This window comes from Galleria mellonella, unplaced genomic scaffold (assembly GCF_026898425.1).
Source record: "Galleria mellonella isolate WM207_F2 unplaced genomic scaffold, CSIRO_AGI_GalMel_v1 utg150, whole genome shotgun sequence".
Classification (NCBI taxonomy): domain Eukaryota; kingdom Metazoa; phylum Arthropoda; class Insecta; order Lepidoptera; family Pyralidae; genus Galleria; species Galleria mellonella.
Genome location: NW_026442002.1, coordinates 694925 through 709907, shown reverse-complemented (window position 1 = coordinate 709907; position 14983 = coordinate 694925). Strand labels below are relative to the sequence as shown.

The window sequence follows — 14983 nt, the reverse complement described above, 5'->3', positions numbered from 1 at the left end:
AGTTAGGCTTTGGAGATGTTTTAAGAGGGACGTTGCTGCCCATCCCTCGTCCTCCCTTAGTCTCCTTTTACGATACTCACGGGAAAGGAATGTGAATGTGAGAAAGACTCTGTTTTCCGCGCTTAGCCTCTCATTTGGGCCGTTGTGCGTATGAGTCGTGGCTAGTACAGCCAGCCCAGCTCCGCCCAGAAGCGCAGAAGCTTCCTGGTACCTTCACAGGCCTCACGGAGCGACCTCATCGTTCTGAGGATTTCTAAACGTTGATGGGCCACAGCTTCGCATGCCAGGATTACGTGAGCAGCCGTTTCTTCGGCGTCGAAACAGCCTCGACATAGAGGGCTGTCTGTGGCTCTTATTGACGAGAAAGGAAGGGGTGGCCTATTCTATGCCGGGGCCACACGGCTAATAATTAAATTTACTATTAAAACAAGATTAAAAGCTAACTGTATCAGCCTTGCGTTTTTCTTCATCATGCACACGCCAAGAGTTGAACTCTCTCCATGCTTATTTTTTTTTCATTCAAATATAATCGACATCAATTTAAGGCGAATATGAATAGGCTATCCGTGGGCCCGCGAGCCCCACCTTAGACCCCATGACCGCTTTCCATCAGGTGAGGTCACGGGACCCTTCAATAGAAACAAAAATTGTCAAACAAAGAACCTTGCTCTCTCGGATAGTCTCTTAAAAAGAGACTTTTTTTCATACAACTTAGAATGGCAAACAAGCTGACGGCCCACCTGATGAAAAGTGGTAACCGTCGCCTGTAGACATGAGCAGTACCATGGACATAACAGAGTATACTGTTTCGCCCAGTATTCGAAGTCGGTCTGTCAATCAATAAGTCTAAGCGATAGGGGCGTTCAGTGGCCTGTTATTTGTCCGTATGTCCCTGTAAGATGTAATATATATAACTTAAATTAGTTGCCGGAGGTAGGGCGGTCGATTTGACGCATTTAATATATGTATATTGTAGATAGATAGATAGATACTCTTTATTGTTTCCTCCATAAGGTTACAATAGTAAACTTATTATAAATATAAATAATTACAAGAAATAATCACAGTGAGAAAACAATGGGCGACCTTATCGCTAAGAGCGATCTCTTGCAGCCAACCTTTGGATGGAGAGGAGTAATTATAAACAGTTTGGTGGGAGGCACGATGAAGATTCTATTATTTCTAAATATGGAGATGTAGTACATGTAATAATGTAAATATATCTCTACTCATCATCATGGGCGAAACAGTATGCTCTGTTATGTTCACGGTACTGCTCATGTCTATAGGCGACGGTTACCACTTTCCATCAGGTGGGCCGTCAGTTTGTTTGCCATTCTAAGTCGTATAAGAAAACCTCCTTTTTTGAAGTCAGATAAAAAATATAACCAAAATGTGAATGAATGAATGAAAACTTTTAATTGTTCCCTTTAAAGAACGATATAGAGTATTATAAAGATTAACTGGTCGTGTATGGTCCCGGCATAGAATGGGCCACCCCTTCCTTTCCCGTGGGTGTCGTAAGAGGCGACTAAGGGACGGCGAGGGATGGACAGCGGCGTCCCTCTTAAAACATCTTTAAAAGTCTAACTGCGGTTGCCAACTCGCCTGCCAAGCGTGGCAACTACTGGCAAAACCTTCATAAGGGGATTTATGGGAAGGCCTATGTCCAACAGTGGACACGTAAAGGCTGAAATAATAAAAAAATAAAATAAAGATTTAACAATACGTATACAAACAAAATGTATAATTATTTACATAAAAGCAAGATAAATACAACTGTAATCCTTTAAGTCAGATGAAAAAAATACAACTGCATTGAAACCGCCCTTTTTTGAAGTCGGAATAAAGGTAGATTTGTTCTCGTTCCCTTCATCAGTATGCCCGTGCGAAGCCGGGCCGGGCGGCTAGTATACAAGTGAATATTACATTTAACCCAGTCATACAAACCGTCCCATCCACCTGTCAAACCTGACCTGACACAATACGCATAGTGCGAGCGAGACGGCTATACGAATAGAGACAGAGAGAGGACGAACGTAGTACGTCTAGGAAGTACGTGTACTAGGATGTAATAGTTTTGATCTATACCTATTAATCCTTAATAATATTAACATTAATTAATTAATTATCAACTTCCAGCATTTTAACATAAATACCCAACTTCTGTTAATTCATTGACACTTATTTAACTACAGCTTCTTTAAGACTTCCATCAACAATAATTGTGATATATTTTATACAATGGCCACGTGGTTCACTATACTTGTTCACTCTTGATACGTCAGGGAGCTCCGCTCTGTTCAACGGTTGGACAAGAAGTGTCTCCCCACCCAAATGACAATTTTTTATATCTACAGGGCCGATTTCGAGTGAACAAGTCAACGAGACCACGTGTTCTTACAATTTCATTACTTTTTATTCAAGTATCATGACAATAAATAATTATAAAATCAATTAAAATATAAATTAGTGTTCTATATACATTACAAGAATAATTTATTACAAAATTTGGTATAATAACAATTTTACTATTTTATTATTTTTAAAGTAGTTAGTTTGATTTTTATTAATAAATGTAGGTACACATTTTGACAAAATGTTTGAGAAAATAATATAATTTGAAATAAATATCTAACACAGGCGTTCTTAGGTATATATATATATATATATATATATATATATATATATATATATATATATATATATATAAATGCCTTAGGGATGGCAGATATAGCTGACATAAAAAATTTCAAAAGTAAACTCTATGACTACCCAGTGAACAAAACATACTATTCAATTAAAGATTTCCTTGGAGATAATTGTAATAAATTTCTATAATCTGTGCTTTTTATATCTTAAATGACATTATTGTATTTCTTTTGTTTTTTTTTCATGTATATATCTAATATATAAAATTCTCGTGTCGCGGTGTTCGTTACCAAACTCCTCTGAAATGGCTTTACTGATTTTCATGAAATTTTGTGTGCATATCGGATAGGTCTGAGAATCGGTCAACATCTATTTTTCATACCCCTCAATGATAAGGGTGACCCATCCCTGAATATTATTTTTTTTATTTTTTGACAAAATTTTTATTTTTATTATGATTTAGCGTTGAAAAATATATACAAATTCAAATTTTCATGATTTTACGATCAACCCCTGTTTTTAATCGCGATTTTTATATTCCGCAATAGGGCTGCAAGATGACAATCGAATACAATAATTGTAGTACGATAAATTTTCGTGTATAGTTCTAGAAATAATGTATACGGTAAGACAACGTTTGCCGAGTCAGCTAGTATGTATGTAAATTTGTATTGAGGCATACAAATTTACATACATACTAGCTGTGTATGATTTTGATCGTAGAGAACTTTTCATTTTTTACCATCCATTGTTCTCTACCTATTGATCAAAAAATAAATGAAATAAATACATACATACATACATACATATCTGTCACGCCTGTCTCCCATTAGGGTAGGCAGAAACAATGGAACGCCAAACGCTTCGATTTAAACAAACATCTTTCGCTTGCTCCACATTCATCAATCTTTTCATACACGCTCGCAGGTTACGGGTACTTTTAATTTGGCCCTTCTTCAGCACGTCGCCTATTTAGTCAACATACGTCCATCTAGGGCGGCCCCTACCGACATCTCCATTCATTCTTGCTCGATAAATCTCTTTAAATGAAATACAATTATTATTAAATACAAATATCAAGAACATTCAGTGCTCGTAGTAAGATCGATACCCGGCCGACTGCTTCCGAACATTGCCGATTGTCTACGAATGATGTACCTCTTTGGGTATGCATATGTTTATTAGTATAACATACAGTGCATCATGTACATACTTGAACAATACATTGTTAAAAAAAGGATTTACAATTTCCCGACATTGCGTTATGGATTTGCCTTGTTTTATAGGATAGACAGATAGATAGATAATTTCACCACCGTACAACCCGCCACAAACTCAAGTTTCATCCCAACCATCTGGACGAGTGGCGGTCCTCCACCGTGCGTTTTTCAAGGCACTCTCTTCCACGCACAACCACTCTTTGGAATCAACTTCCAGCAGCAGTATTTCCGAACCGATACGACAACATAACCTTCAAGAAAAGAGCATATTCCTTTTTAAAAGGCCGGCAGCACACCTGCAATGCCGCTGGTGTTGTGAGTGATCATGGGCGGCGGTAGTCACTTACCATCAGGTGAGCCGCATGCTTGTTTGCCCTCTGTGCTGTAAAAAAAAATTTTGCATTACTCACAACACAGTAAAAGAGATAAAAGACTTAAAAACATAAAAAAAACAACAAAAAATTACAACAAAAAGCAAAATATATAAAACAACAATTTCCTTCTTTTTTTTATACCACTGAGGTGGCAAATAAGCATACGGCCCACCTGATGGTAAGTGGTTACCGTAGCCTATGAACACCTGCAATACCAGAGGTATTACGCGCGCGTTGCCGACCCTGAAGAAGCCTCTTTATCCCCCTTTTGAAGAACCGCATGCTGTAGTCTCTTGGGAAAATCTCGGCAGGGAGCTCATTCCACAACCTGAGTGTTCGTAGGAGGAAACATTTCTGAAACCGCGTTGTACGCGACCATCTAGGCTGTAGGGTATGAGGATGAACTCCCTGCCGATGGCGAGCCGTACGATGGTAGAAAGTTGCTTTTTTCATGCGTGTGCCATTTTTTTATTATTATTATTTCAGCCGTTAACTGTCCACTGCTGGACATAAGCCTTCCCCATAAGGGGAGCTTTGCCAGTAGTTGCCACGCTTGGCAGGCGGGTTGGCAACCACAGTTAGGCTTTACAGATGTTTTAAAAGGGACGCTGCTGCCTACTTCTCGCCTTCCCTTAGTCGCCACTTACGGGAAAGGAAGCGATGGCCTATTCTATGCCGGGACCACACGGAAATTTATTGAGTTTATATTTAGCTGTACAGTTTTTACCCTTGTACATTCTACAGTTTTCTTTCAGCTTCTCAAAGGTCGACTATAAGAGATACCTTTATGGGATATGTCCGCCATTGTATATTTTTTTTAATGTGTCCAATGTAAATTATGTATAATATATATATATATATATATATATATACTAGTTTGCTATGCCGCAGCATCGTCCCACGTATTCTTAGAATCGCTTACGGCACAGCGTTTTCGTAGATTGTTCCTACGTAAATGCTACGCCGTAGCTGCCTACGCTCGTAGACATGAGCGTAGCATCATTATCGTATGTATGTATGGCTTGTTACATTCAAAATCATTTTTATTCAAATACACTTGTTTACAAACTTTTTTAAATCATCTTTTATGGTTATATTGTAAGGTTCGGAATGTAGTTACCAGCTGAGAAGAACCCGCAGTAAACTCATGTATTCCTGTTTAAAGGAATATGGCGGTGAATTTACTGGGTACAGAGGAATAACACCTGAGTCCTCAGGAATGGTAACGTTTGGGGGTATCATGGACGAAACAGTATACTCTGTTATGTCCACGGTACTGCTCATGTCTATAGGCGACGGTTGTCACTTTCCATCAGGTGGGCCGTCAGCTTGTTTGCCATTCTAAGTTGTATAAAACAAAAAAGTTAAAATTGACACAGTTTTAATGTTAACCTAGTTTAAATTAATAGAGTTTTAGTTTCAATTAATTTTGTTTTGTCAGAGTTTTAATTGGTCAAATTTAAAGTTACAATTTTGTACCAAGTTTGCCGGAGGTATTTAATCTATGTACCAATACGTAAAACCCTTTTTGTACCCCTTTTTTTGAAAATTGCGTGTACGGAGCAGTATGAAATTTGGCACACTTATAGTTTATATAGAGAAGGAGTATAGAAAGAGGTTTGTTCGAATCGAAGCATTTGGCGTTCCATTGTTTCTGCCTACCCTAATGGGAGACAGGCGTGACAGATATGTATGTATGTATGTAAGGAGTATATATATATAATATAGATTTAATTTTTTTAAATTATGCATAAAAATACATTAAATCAGTAAAAAAAAAAGTACACACACTATTATGTATTTTTTTTAATGAATGATAATGGAATGGTAACCCTGCTTGCGCTATCGGTATACACTGGCGGGGCACCAGTGAGAGATGATAGGTGAGGATGAAAAGATAGGTCAGTTAGCCCACCGTGATGAATCTAACAATAAATCAATCACGATGGCTTCCCGGAGCAGCCACGAAGAGGTCGACCTGTCAAAGTATATGGCTAGCAATAGGGCTACTAAACCGCTTTACTAAAAATCCCTTGCCCCCCCAACTACCATGTATTTGACATACGCTTATTCATTTTTGAAACTCTTTCGGTTTATTGTCAATCTGTGGTCGAATTGAGAATAGATTAATAATTTTTATCTTTAATATTACTTGTCTATAGTCTTACCGAATGTCAAACGTGACCATAATACATTCATTTATTACAATATATATTATAGTCGATTTTGGTTCACTGAGCCACCACGGTTTAAGATAAATTTATATCTAAATTTAGTTGTAAAAACAAACGTAACCTGTTATAAAATGTGAACACGTAGACAAGTGATTACCGATTGGATCCGAATGACATTTGCTTAAGTAATATTTCCCATTAAAGGAGGTGATACGGTTTATTGACCTTCGGTAGACACGCGTGCTAAAACTGCCCACTGTACTAAAAGAAATACCAATCTTTTTGCTATTCACATCTCCAAGGCGCTGACAAGAATTCAATTCGTAGATAATTATGCAATTAACAGATTTCTATAAAAACAAATTAAACATTATACTGAAATTAGGATATGGTGGTGCTGAAACACTGTCCCTTTCATATATACGGCCGTCCCTTTCGAACATTCTTGGATATTGAACTGGCGTTTGGCTCAGTAGTGGACGATCGCGCTAAGTGCACACGCGTCGCGGTAGAGCGACAGATTTGTAAAATTTTCAAGGGAAACCTATGTGTTTTTCGTGAAAATATCAAATTTATTTCCTTTATCATTTAACCAAGTGTTAATATTAATTATTAATTATAATATTATTGATGTATCAGTTGTGAAAGCACGTTACGAATTGGTCGGAGTCAGACCTTCAAGATGGCAGGTTTACAATGAACTATGGTGAAAATTTCTTTTCTTTCATAAAATCAGTGTTTTGTTTGTGTATTAAATGGTGTTTAAGGTAAGATATGTATATTATATATATAATTAATGTATATACATGTAAATATGTTTTTAAATATAATAACTGTGGAAATAAATGATTTTATATATACAATATATAGGTACAATTGATTCTTTTAATGCATCAAAGTGTTACATTGTATTTCTATTAGCCAACTGAATGTGGATTTATTATTGTATATAATACAGTTTTTTATATATTTATACATATTTGTAAGGAATTTCGCGGCTACGCCCGTGTACATATATATATCACGCAGTTATGTCCGTCTATATAAAGACTTTAAGCCGTGTGGTTTCAGCATAGAATGATTCACTGTTTCCCGACTCGTGGATGTCGTAAGAGGCGACTAAGAGAACTAAAAGGTCAAGGGTTTAGCAGCGATTCCCCTATAAAACATCACCAAAACTTAACTATGGTTGTCAACCTGCCTGCCAGGGGAGAAGGGGATATGGCGCTGAGAGGAATACCGGGGTGTTTTTAGTGGGTAAAAATCCCACAGTATCCATTCGTCGTCCCGCGGATGGGTCTTTTTCTGAAGATTTTCACCCTAGTTAAAAAAAAGGGGGAAGGGGATTGTTAGTAATGGGGTCTAACTGACCCATTGTTAGCAATATATCCTAGTAGGTCGATCTCCACGTGGTCCCTCCTGGAAACCATTGTGCTAAATACCAAGTGTATTCATCACGATTGGCTAATTGACCTGCCTTTTCAATCTAACCTGTCATCCCTCACGGGTGTCCCGCCAGCGTATACCGTTAGGGCAGGCGGGGTTACCATTCCATTATCACTCATTAAAAAAAAATAGGGGGAAACCTATACTTAGCAGTAATCATGAGAAATATGGACAGCAATATCTATATATCGAGTTCCCCTGGACATTAAGGGTTTTTTTTGGTAGATGAAAATGGTATGGTAACTCCGCCTGCGCTAACGGGATACGCTGGCGGAGCACCAGTGAAGGGTGATAGATGAGAATGAAAACAGGTCAGTTAGCCCATCATGATGAATTCAACAGGAATTAACCATTATAGTTTCCAGGGGGAACCGCGTGGAGGTCGACCTGGTTGGGTATATTGCTAGCAATGGGATTTTTAGTCTCCATTACTAACAATCCCTTTCCCCCCGGACTTTAAGGGTTTGAGAGTAACGTCCTTATAAAGACATCACCAAAGCCTAACTACGGTTGCCGGTACACTGTGGTACAATGAGGTAGAAATATTTTTAAAATTTTCAATTTATTTTTCATGGAAAAAATTTGCATGTACCGTGCGTGGGACACGTGAAGGCCTCATTTTATTTTTTCTAGCTACATCACTCTGGTTTCATTATGCAAATTAATTCATCTACTTTTTTTTAACCTAAAAAAACCCCGCCTGCGCTATCGGTATACGCTGGCGGGGCACCAGTGTGGGATGATAGGTGATTAATGTAGGTTTATGGTATCGCTGACCGCGCGGGGTGAAAGGAATTGTTAAGGGGAAAGGGTTTCTTAATAATGAAATTTAACAACCCCATTGCTAGCAATATACCCTATCAGGTCGATCTCTACGTTCCCCTGGAAACCATAGTGGTTAATTCTTGTTCAATTGATCACTGTCGGCCCACTGACCTTCCTTCTCACTGACTGACCTGCCTTCATTCTCACCTGTCAGTCTTCACTGGCGGGGTCAGCCTATACTGGTAGCGCGGGCAGGGTTACCATTCCATGTTCACCCATAAAAAATCCTCGCCCGCGCTATAAGTATATGCTCCAGTAAGGGATGATAGGTGATTAACATAGGTCTTTTTTAATGGATGATAATGGAATAGTAACCCCGCCTGCGCTGTCGGTATACACTGGCACCATTGAAGGATGACAAGTGTATATTAATTTCTTGTAATTGTTTATATCTATAATAAGTTTATTATTGTAATCTTATGGAGGGAACAATAAAGAGTATCTATCTATCTATCTATTTTATATAAATATTTTAAATAAATTATATAAATATAAATGTGTGTATGTATGCGTGTGTATGTGTATGTATGTGTGTATATATGTATATATATGTATGTATGTATATATATATATATGTATATGTATTTATATATATATGTATGTATGTATATGTATGTATGTGTATGTGTGTGTATGTATGTATTTTGCATATATAAAAACCGATCAATTGTGTCATTACGCAAATGTGAAAACGATTCATTGCTTATATAAATTTGATTATGTATTGACTGTACATTAACTGTACGTTTTCCAAAAAATAAATAAATAATGTTAACAGAGATTTAAAAGAGTAACTGTCGAGTTTCTTGCGGGCTCTTCTCGACAGATAACAACCTTCCGAAACCTGCAGTAGGTTAAAAATAAAATTACGATTAAAAAGTGCTTGTAAACAATCCTATTTAAATAAAGATGATATGAATTCGAATCAATTGGTTGAGAGGAGAAATCTCTGTTACTAGCCCTGAAGCTGTGAGATAACATTCTGAGGGCCCACCTGCTCAATGCAATGTAACATCTCATTAAAAACACATTAGTTCCAACAATTTCATTTATGGCCTTAACGCAGAATACCGGTTGGTGTCGCGTGACAAAGCTGTGGGGTAAATATACCTAAATATCATTGCAAATTTTTTGTAACAATTAAATAAACTAATAAACAGGAATTTATTTTGAAAAATGTCTGGTACAAAAGGCGGACTTAATACTATATAGCATTCTCTCGCAGTCAACTTTTGACAAAACAGAAACGTAATTATGCGGTGATAAAATTGAAAATTGTTCCAAATAAATATTGACGCGTACGTATCGATGTTGACTTACAAATCACGACACATACACATGGAGACCTACTGTACTTTATGATCATACAAATACACATACATGAATACATTAAACAAATAATACATAAATATACAAATATATATTTATTTATTTATTTGTTACAAGTTACAATAACAGTTTGCAAACAGAAATGAACCATTAAAAAGAAAACAATACAAAAATGTATTCAATACGCAGTTTGCCAACCTTACATTGTAAACATCGTTTAACACTAAGTTAGAAGTAAACATACTTTTTTAATTATAGAGCACTATTATACCTACTTGTACAACAATTAGTCCATTACCTTAAGGTTGTCTTGAAAAGATTGCTCTCAGCAATAAGACCGCCTTACTGTACTTATACAATTGTATCGTTGTGTTTGTAAATTGTCTTGTTTATTTCCTATATTGTATAATGCAAATAAAGTATACTCATTCATTCATTCATTCATTCATTCATTCATTCATTGTAACATATTTATAGATGTACTACATTACTGATTACAGTTCTGTTCGGATTGATACCTGCTGCTGATTTTCACCACCGTACAACCCGCCACAAACTAAAGTTTCATCCCAATCATCTGGACGAGTGGCGGTCTTCCACCGTGCGTTTTTCAAGGCACTTTCTTCCACACACAACCATTCTTTGGAATCAACTTCCAGCAGCAGTATTACCGAACCGATACGACAACATAACCTTCAAGAAAAGAGTATATTCTTTTTTAAAAGGCCGGCAGCACACCTGCAATGCCGCTGGTGTTGTGGGTGATCATGGGCGGCGGTAGTCACTTACCATCAGGTGAGCCGTATGCTCGTTTGCCCCCTGTGTTGTAAAAAAAAAAAGTTATGATCCAAACTTATCCTATCTCAAAATCATACAACGACCCCTTAAACCCAATAGTACTCTGATGAAAGATACCGAATTTCTCATTACATAAAAACATATATGACAAATCATTGTAACATCAATAAAGTGACCAAAAAGTGACAAAAAAGTGCTAGTGATCAAAGGTAATGAAGATGATGATGATGAACTACTCTCTTAGCTTCTTCATAAGAGATTCATAGACTTTGTCAAAAACAAATATGTCAAACACTTCTGTCATGGTAATAGGCAGCGTATCCCAGAGTTGTAAGTCCTCAAGAGTTAATTTAGAAATGTGATTTATGTAGGAACTAGCGGCCCGTCCCGGCTTCGCACGGGTGGACATTATTACAACATTTTAAAAAGTGGTCGTTGTGACATAACGATAGTAGTTGGACATATAGTGTCGCCAAGTTTTTTATAGTTATCGATATTTTCTTCAATATTGTAGAACATACTTTTGTTCTATCAGCAACAGTTTCCGCAGCGCACGCGACCAAAGATATTTTATAGCATTTTTTGTACACCCTGGAGTTACGTTACTAAAGTTTTAGTAAGGATCCCTAATCTTTTCTAGCAATAAATATAGCCTATGTTACTCAGGGTGAATGTAGCTTTCTAATGGTGAGAAAATTTTTAAATCGGCAAAGTAGTTTTTGAGTTTATTCATTACAAACATACATACACACAAAAATACAAATCTTTCCTCCTTATAATATTAGTGTAGAAAAAAAAATCAAAAAACCATAGGTACACGCTATAAATAAATGGTAATCGAATCCCATAGCCTCCCTCACTACATCTACTTCCCGAGGGCTGGCAACCATTTGCAAAATAAATTGAATTCCAAACTGATAACATCCTTACGTTTAAACCTTTTAGATTTGGACAGTGCAGTGCCAACCAGCCCTGTGATCTAATATTGGATTGGGATTTATTTGGAAGCACCACGGATCAGTAATTTTTAAAAATAACTCGGTAGAAGTGATTCAAAATTGAAATTTTAGAACACTTTGAAGGGAGTGTTTATTTAGTTATTTATTTATTAAACTTTAATACACAAAGATAGTGTAAATGGCGGACTTAACACAATGTGGCGTTATCTACCAGTCGACCGTAGACAGCAATAACGGAAAATATAATTGACGGTGCAAAGCGATGAGCAAAATATTAAATTAAATTAATAATTAAATAATAACATACATATAATACACATAATTATGTACATATTTAAATATTGACTTAATAACAGTTATATTACATTATTTATTTATTAAACTATACTTGGCTACCTCTGTCCCATTCGTGTTTCTACCGTGAAGCAGTTGTTTGCATGGCTGTGTTTCGGTTTGAAGGGTGGGATATGGCGTGAATTTACAGGGTACGGAGGAATAACACCTGAGTCCTCAGGAATGGCAACGCATGGGGGGTATCATGAGCGAAACAGTATACTCTGTTATGTCCATGGTACTGCTCATGTCTATAGGCAACGGTTACCACTTTCCATCAGGTGGGCCGTCAGCTTGTTTGCCATTCTAAGTTGTATAAAAAAAATATAATATTAGTGTTAAAAATGTACTTAAATTATAATATTATTTATTACATACGGAACCGGCGCGTGAATTATGAGCAATTTACACTTTAAACCCCATTATTATTGGATTATGTTGAAAATTTCACTCTTGTTATTTGATTTTGCACTTAAACACGAGAGGGGAGGGTAGCAAATTGATTGTTATGTTTCGTGACAGATATAATCGTGACAGAAAAGTGTAAGTGGTTGGGTTTGTTTTTTTTTTTTAAAAGGACAATAGTAGTTGCTGTATTAGATAGATAGATACTCTTCACTATCTTAACATAGATAGATCTAAACAATTACATGTAGATATTTATTGTTAGCTGAAGAAACAGATGGCGAGGGATGGGTAGCAGCGTCCCTCTTAAAACATCTCTAAAGCCTAACTGCGGTTGCCAATCCACTTGCCAAGCGTGGCATATATATATATATATATATACCCAAGCAATCGACATTTGTACAAAGTCTCCCTCTGGTGAATTCAGTATTCTTTGTCAAATTATCATATAAAATTATGGTTTATATTATAAATAATCTTTAATACATTACATCTTTTAATACATAAATTGAAAGTCTCGAAGAGATCGCTCTCAGCAATAAGACCGGCTCACTGTACTCATACAACTGTATCGTTACATTTATTAATTGTCTCGCTTATTCCCTATATTGTATAATGCGAATAAAGTATACTCATACATTCATTCATTTGTCATTGAAATATTCAAAGATTGCATAATAGCATTTTTTTTAAGAGAAAGTGAAATAACTTTATCTTTGTATTATTCTTTATGTGGTACAATAAAGAGTAAATAAATTAATAAATAAATAAATAATGTAATACAAAGAAATATGACATTGCATGTATTAAGTTATATATTGTAATTTTTTAATTAATATTTTATATTAAATTTAAACATATGTATATACAATTATTTCAAAGTACCAAAAATTATTAATTCAATTATTTTTTTTTTAATTAAAACTAAACATCTTTATCATCCCAGCCATGATCTGTCCACTGCTGCAAGTAGATCTAAAGTTAATTGTAAAATAAATAAATAAATATAAAATACTACAATACGCTATGGTGAAACGAGTGGCGGTCTTCCACCGTGCGTTTTTCAAGGCACTCTCTCCCACGCACAACCATTCTTTGGAAACAACTTCCAGCAGCAGTATTTCCTAACCGATACGACAACATAACCTTCAAGAAAAGAGTATATTCCTTTTTAAAAGGCTGGCAGCACACCTGCAATGCCGCTGGTGTTGTGAGTGATCATGGGCGGCGGTAGTCACTTACCATCAGGTGAGCCGCATGCTTGTATGCCCCCTGTGTTGTAAAAAAAAATGGTATAATTTTCTGGGGCAATTCTACTGACCGAATCCTTGCTTTTAAAGCTCAAAAGAGATGTCTGAGGGCAGCTTGCAATATTAAATCGGTAGACAGCTGTAAGCCACTATTCAAAAAACGCAACATATTGACGTTACCTGCGTTATATATTTTTGAGCTGGCGTTATTTGTTAAAAATAATTTAAATAAATATAACAAATTAAAAAAAAAATAGACAGCACCACGAAATCATTTCAAAACAACATAGAACGACATTATTCACAAAAAGTGTCTCAGGGATGGCACCTAGAATATATAATAACTTACCTAAATCCCTCACAGACGTAGGTGACGTAAAAAAATATAAAACTAAACTGTATGTAAACTGTACCTAGTAAACAGAACGCACTATTCCTAGTACGAGACGATTTCCTTGAAGATAAATGTAATAAATTTCTATAATATTATAATTTTTTACTATAAATGTTGATATAATTGTTGATTTTTTTTTATACAATTTGTTTTTTCTTATATAATTGCAAATTTGTATACATCGATATATGGGGTTGATCATAGAGGACCTATCTTGTTTCACCATCTATGTTACCTATGTATCACAATTTATATAAATAAATACTAATTTATTTTCCATCTATGTACTCGTCTATGTAATTTTCTCTCACGCTCAAGCAAATATAAGGTCATTAGTGGACATTTAACCAAGCCATACGTTTTATCTTTGACCTTCGGAAGTTCGATCACATTTCTCTCTATCGGGCTCAGCTCAAGTGGCTTTCCATTCGTCAACGCAGAAACGTTAGGACTCTTTGTACCCTCTACACTCTTCTTCGAACCCCCCAGTCTCCTAACTACTTAAGCAGCAAATTCCAGTACCTTTTTTAAACTCACGATCGTAACCTTCGTTCCAGTAATACTCTCCAACTGTCTATCCCCTCTCACCGTGCTGGTTTCGCTTCAAACTCTTTTCTCCTACATTCTTCTCTGACTCTGGAACGCGCTTTCTGTTACCATTAAGAGACTACCGACTAAACCGTCTTTCAAAAAACAACGTTCACGCTCATTTTTTTACTTTATCCCAGCAGTAAGTGCTTTATATTATTCTCAATTTCGTGTATAATATAGTATATGTCATATATGTGTACGTATATTTGTTATTTATATATATTTATTCGTTT

At 36.1% G+C, this 14983-nt stretch overlaps 1 protein-coding gene across 4 annotated transcripts in view; it reads left to right on the top strand.

Annotated features, from left to right (window-relative positions):
• The first annotated feature begins 6904 nt into the window (after positions 1-6904).
• LOC113522397 (igLON family member 5-like) overlaps positions 6905-14983 on the top strand; it is a 132276-nt gene continuing 124197 nt past the window's right edge. For all 4 annotated transcript variants that reach the window (XM_031911903.2, XM_031911904.2, XM_031911902.2 and 1 more), the window contains exon 1: positions 6905-7187. The gene's annotated coding sequence lies outside the window, so the exon portion shown is untranslated. The remainder of the gene's footprint in view (positions 7188-14983) is intronic.